Source organism: Myxine glutinosa, chromosome 1 (genome assembly GCF_964187855.1).
Source record: "Myxine glutinosa chromosome 1, kmMyxGlut1.1, whole genome shotgun sequence".
NCBI lineage: Eukaryota > Metazoa > Chordata > Myxini > Myxiniformes > Myxinidae > Myxine > Myxine glutinosa.
In genome coordinates, this window is record NC_136261.1 from 214,742,564 (window position 1) to 214,749,110 (window position 6,547).

A 6,547-nucleotide genomic window follows, 5' to 3' on the forward strand; every position below is an offset into this window, starting at 1 on the left:
CATCAAAATGGCCATGTGTGCCATAGGGGGGTGATGAGGCAGGTCACTTCCACCTGGGCAGCACCAGGCCTTTCGACTGTGGTTACCATGGTCTGTCGCTCGTGCGCTATATGTCAACGGCATCGGCGCCAGTGGATATGGCAGCACTTGAATTACCATTCTTGACTTGAATTACCTATCATGGATGACAGACATGTTTTTAAAGTTTTGCATAGGTGCTGGTGAAGGTGAAGGTGAAGGAGATTACGTGCTGGTGAAGCATTTCACCCGTAAGACTGCGCTCGAACCAAGATGGACGGGGCCATACCAAGTTCTTCTGATCACACCAACAGCGGTGTTTTGTGAGGGCAAGTCGTCCTGGGTACATGCCACACATTGTAAGTTGGCCATACCCACAAACACAGACACCTCAAACGCACCACCACAGATCGAGGATGCTGCACCACCGCCTGTTAGGGGTGGCAATCACACTTAGTTTAATTTACAGCTTTGCCAGCACTGGGGACATGAGGGCATGGGCGAACTCGGAGACATATGTATATGGCGACCAAACTATTAAGGTCTACCGGCAGAGAGTTATCTGGGGTCAGAGGATAAATATACCCTGCTGCCATGTAAAGGAAGACGTATGGACACGGATAATGTGGAGGGTGTTGTACACAGACTCACATGGAAGGAAGACAGGTTTTGCTGCCCTCAGTCGTTTGAAGCAAGCGCCACGACAAGGCGGCTCACCAATAGTAAACATGGCCAGGGCAGGTTACAAATGGGGAAAGGACTCGAACAATTTAACCACGCATGTATTACTGAACAGCGGCACAACTCTATTACTACAATGTGAATTCATGACGTCACAGAGCTCCCCCTACGATTATAGGCCACCATGCATTTCACACATATTAATTCCGCACCCACGGATCGAAAGCAAGAAAAAGCCAAAGGAAAATACGTATTGGACTGTGACCCGTGCAATGGCGAAAGTACAGAACCGATCACGGTGTTGGGTGTGCATGCATTTTCCCCACACCAGTACGACAGGGATAGAAATGGTAGTGCTACCCCTGTCCCTACGAGATATGTGCTCAGGACCCTTGCGTACCCCATGTCTGACCACAACCTTGGAACTGATAGGCCCAAATCTACCCAGCAGTGTGTTCCCGGGAGTTTCGATATACCCCACCCATTAAGCAGGCTTTGTTAGACAAACCACCTGATCCAGTCTGGGTGACAGAGCAAAAGGGACGGGTGTGTCTTATAGGAAAGGGACACGTTCAGATGGGAACCTCGGAATGTACCCATCCCCTGCCATCCGACACCAGATGGAGAGAAAAGGGAGGCCCCCTTGTAATAACCATAGATGACCAAGCCCAGCATAACGTAACCAAGCTAACCATATCTTGGGGGACACCAAGCGCCACCCGCGTTGAGATCAGTAAATGCATGGCCTCGGCCCTTATCCCACCCCATGGAGTAATGTTTATTTGCGGAAATAAAGCATATCCATACCTACCCGAACAGTGGGGAGGGACTTGTTATCTGGGATCCATTTTTCCCAAGGTAAATTTGGTAAATCATGTATTATTAGATGTAGGGAAGATGATTAAAAGGAAGGTATTTTCGGAAATTAGTGAAAGTAAATATGGCATTTGAATTTCCAGACACGACACAGGAAATGCGGCTATGAATAAGCCAACCATCTGAGAGATAAGGTAACTAAATGCCAATTAGTGGGACGGGGGGCTAGGAATTGATCATGGTGTGTGTAAGAAAGTATTTTTCAGGATGGACGATGAAGAAATCGCCGTTGGAAAACCATGATCTTGACCACAGAGGCCGTCGATCTGAATGGGTCCTTCAACAAGGCAGATGTGACCAGCGCTTCAGAATTTTGTATTGATTTTTGTGATGACTGTGAAAATCCCTTGTGGGAACTGGCTACTGGCTGATGCCTGCATCGATGTTTGTGATGATTGTAATACTTGTGTTGAAAATCCCTTGCGTGTACTGGCTAACGCCTCTTATGTATTATGAATGATTGGCAAATAGATAGTCTCGCATTAGTAATGGAACGAATTGGAAACGAAACCTGAATCGCAGAACTACAATTGGAAAACGAATTAATGCATATGCAAATGATGGTGATGCAGAATCAAGTGGCTTTGGATATATTGTTGGCAGAAAAGGAAGGAGTATATGGGGTAATCGATGAACCTATTGATGCTTGGGATTCTGATAATGATTATGATTTTAGTTGGGATGATTTAACCTGTGATTTAGAAAGTGTAGGTTCTTTTAAAAGTCATTGCTATTATACCAGCAGTAAGGAGCGGATGGCAAAACATGTATCCGGAAGAACCACCCTCACCACCACTTACACCACCCAGCAATCACATGTACAAGGCTTGATGGCATTGGACGTCGATTGTTTGCCCTGATTCGCGAGGACCTCGCCTGCATAAAGAGGGCCCCTTAATCTGGCTGGCAACTGGGTCGCACCTATGCCGCAGCGAGGGTGGATTCGGAATCTGGCGGGCGGCAGCAATCTCTTAAACCAGGCGCCGTCGTCGCGAATTATGGCTAACAATTCATACGTTGAATGTTAGACGACCAGTTAGGGCCGATAAACTTTCTTGAGCATGCGTGACGCTATGTCGTGCCAAGCATGTGACTAAATTGGGATGCTGACCACTGGGGTATACGGTGTCTTTCCAAGGAGTTGTCTTGTAAAGACAAAGGAAGGAACTGTCAGCCATTAAGGTTTAAACTAAATGACTCAATTGATCATAACATCTGAAATTATATATCGTGCTTCTGAAAACTGATTTGAACTCAACTGCAGGCAGAGGTGAGTGGACAAAATGTGGTTTCGAGGCTCGACGTGCAGGGTGGATCCTTAGCCCAATAAACAAGTCCTTGAATTATGTGCCAAACAGTAGATAAAATGCTCGCGACCCATGTACAGGAAAAACATGTCATCCAAACGCCTCCTTCACAAAGGGAATAATTAATTATATATCTTCGTAGTGTTTAGTATGTCTCCTAAACCAAGGACGTATCCAATCTTCATCTACCATTTAGCCTAGTGTATAAGAATATTTACTTCGGCCTGCGCTCGGGTCTGATATGTTTAGATAGATAGCCAAAAAAAGCGTAGCCTATCATTATGCTTACATCTTGTTGTCTAAATTTGACCTTCTATAGGACGGGACAATGGGAGGTGTTGTCCTTATGGCCCAGTAGTGCTATGTCTTTAGCGCAGATTCTTGTCTAATATTTTGCTATAAATGAAATGCCTTTCCACTTATTTTTTAGCGAGTGTCTTGAGGAATTGTCCGCTGCGTGTTAGGCGGTACATTCTCGAGCCTCGCTCCACACGTGTGTGTATAATCGATTCTATTAAACATTTTTGCTCTGATTCTTCTTCTTCTTCCTTCCCTTGAGGTCTTCGACCGAGATATATATATATATATATATATATATATATATATATATATATATATATTAGGGTGGGCTTCAAAAAATCAAAATGCAGATTTTCTCCGGGACATGGTCTATTTTTGTTCCTTTTGGTGTCAAAGGAAACCACACCAAATTTGAATGGAATCCAATAATATTTAGGGGTGCCACATCAGTGATGAATTTTCCCCCATGCAAAAATAGGAATTCCCATTTTTTGGGCTGTATATACACAAAATAAATACATTATTATATATATACATTAAATATAATATTAAAAATAAATATATAGTAAATATACATTAAATAATAAATATACATAAATACACATTATACATTATATATATACAATATATTATACATACAGTTTTGAGACTTCCTATGATCACTATCTGGGCAATTTTCATGCATGTTTTGTACAGGTTCCCGGGGTCAGGGGTACGCTTTTTTAGTGTGTAATATGTAGGCCTAACTTATTGACTGTGGCTCTTTTGTAGAGAGTGACCCTGTGGAGTAAGAATTAACAGGATTTTACCCACATTCTTGCTTATTTTGCAGATATGGCATGTGCTAGTACCAGTGTTTCATTGAAAACTCGGGCTCAGGATAATGTGTATCTCATTGGGTCCACTTCTGGAGATGCCATCAAAGGTGCCAAGCTCCCGACTGTGCATCAATCTCTTGTCCTGTTTTTCCATCACCTGAAGAAGGAGAATCGCACTGCCCAGGAGAGTGCAACCCTCACCATTGAAGAGGTTGTGAAGTTCTGGGAAAAAGCTCACCTACCTACAACGACGAAGCAGCACTGCATCCATCGTTTGGAGAGGCTATATGAAGAATGGAGGAGCCTCCAAAAAGGTGCAAAGCGGGGTGGTGCGACCCAAGAGAAAAAGGAAGCATCCTTCAAGGCCTCCTTGGAGAAGACGTTTGATCTTAGGCATGCAGATTCGGAGGCCATAATCACCAACCCCGAGGACAGGAAGTTTCTTCACGATCAATTCTCAGAGAGGAAGGCTTCAATGGGATCTGTAGACACTGTGTTGGAAGCAAAAACGTTCTTGTGTGTTTGAAAGATCAGCAGCCACGAGATGATTATCGTGAACTCCTAGAACTGACTGTCATCTACATGGGAGGAATCCCACCTCGTGGAATCCGGATCATGGCTCCAGGAGCAATGCACAGAGCCAGATGGATGGCAAAAGCACTATATTCACTACAGGTGTTCATGTTTCGGTCAGAGTTCCACTTGACACTTCGAGAGGCGAGAGAACTCCGAGCCTTCAACATTTTTGTCTGCCTTGTGTATGTACAGGCTTGGTTTCGGGCTCCACAAGCTATTGAGGCTCCCCTGAATGACATTAACCTCTTCAAGAAGTTGGAAAAGTTTGAACAAATCAATCAGAAGATGGCTCAGGCAGCCTTGAAGGCACTTGGCCACCACACATGGTACATGAGCCCAGTACTAGTGGCATTTGCATTCTTTGACACCAGAATTGACAAAGAAAGCAAGATCAATATGATTGAAGCATTGAAAAATGACGGTGAAAACCCCTCTCCAAAGAGACCAGCTATCAAACGAGGAACCGCCCTGTCAATCGCTGGCCTCATAACAAAACACACCAAGCATTTCTTCAGCATCCTAGGGACCCCAACTGTTTGGATGGATAAGGATCCTGGTTCATGGGAGCAAGAAACCAGCTTTCAGGAAGCAAAGAAAGCCGCCAGTGGCTTAGTCGTGGTGAACGACAGGGCAGAAAGGGGTGTCGCATTGATACAAGACTACAATAAGCTCCTTACAAAGGATGAAGAGCAAAAGCAAGCTCTGCTCCAAGTTGTTGCTGCTCACAGGAAGATGTACCCCGATGCCAATAAGGCAACAGTGGTGAAACAGGCCCAGAAATAGGAGTTACATTTCTCATTATATTTGGGTTTTTAAATATTATGTGATATGGTGTCTCTTCATTTTATGAACTGAACATTTGGATTGTTATCATTGAATTTGAGTTTTCATAGCAATATAGTGCTATTTGTGCAGCTATTGTAACTTGTGTTTGCTAGAATACAAAGAAAGTGAGTGGAGGGTGGATTTTCATAAAACAAACTTCTGGTTTTGCTTTCGATCCATATATAGAAAAGTTTTGTAGACACCTTTAGTTTGAAGGCTGATGTGGCACCCCTAAATAAAATCAGATTGCTTTCATATTTGGTGTCTTTTCATTTTGGAACAAAAGGAACAACATAAAGCCATGTCCCAGTAAATTTTTTTTTTTAATTATTTTGAGCACCACCCTAATATATATATATATATATATATATATATATATATATTGTTACAGACGCGGTGGTGGATGTTAGTTTACCGAGCGGTTTGGTATGACCACGTCTGCACAAGTTACCCGATTATACTCGAACGTTGCCGAGTCGCGCTACGCTAGGTCAATGAAGGAAAAGGATACAACGGCTGGGGTTCAAAGGACACGACACCAGGGATACGGTTCTCAAGACCTCCGGAGGAGGTTATATTCGTTCGGAAGGTTAGATTACAACTACAAGAGGGACAGCATAGTAAGGTGGGCACTTAAACACACTCTTATATTAACCCCAACAGACGACAGATAAACGGGACAAAAGGCTGACTCACACGGGGATTGATGGCAAGGAAAGGCAGGCAGTCGATGGCTCAAGGTGCACTCTTGGCTCAAGGCAGAATCGACTCGGTCCGGTCCAGAGATGCAGGGAGGTCACAGCGCTCGGAAGGCGACGTTCTTTCTCCAAGCTGGGGGCGCATCTGACGTCACGTCCGGTACGTGGCCGCGTATATCCGGCGGGGAGTGACACGCCCTCGGCTCGTTAGCTCCGCCCCAGATGGAATCGGCACGTCGCTTCTCATTGGGTGCGTGCGGGGGGGTTACCGGCTCCGCCCTTGACGAGGGGCTGACAAGGAGCCCCTTCGTGGTAACCCCGTGGAGCGCATGGTCCGGAGCGCATTGTCAATGGCGGCTAACCGAGCCGGTGTGAGGACGCACACTCCCCCGCGCAGCGCCGTTGTTGTAGTAGTTGTAGTTGTTGTTGTTGTTTGGGGAAGAAGATG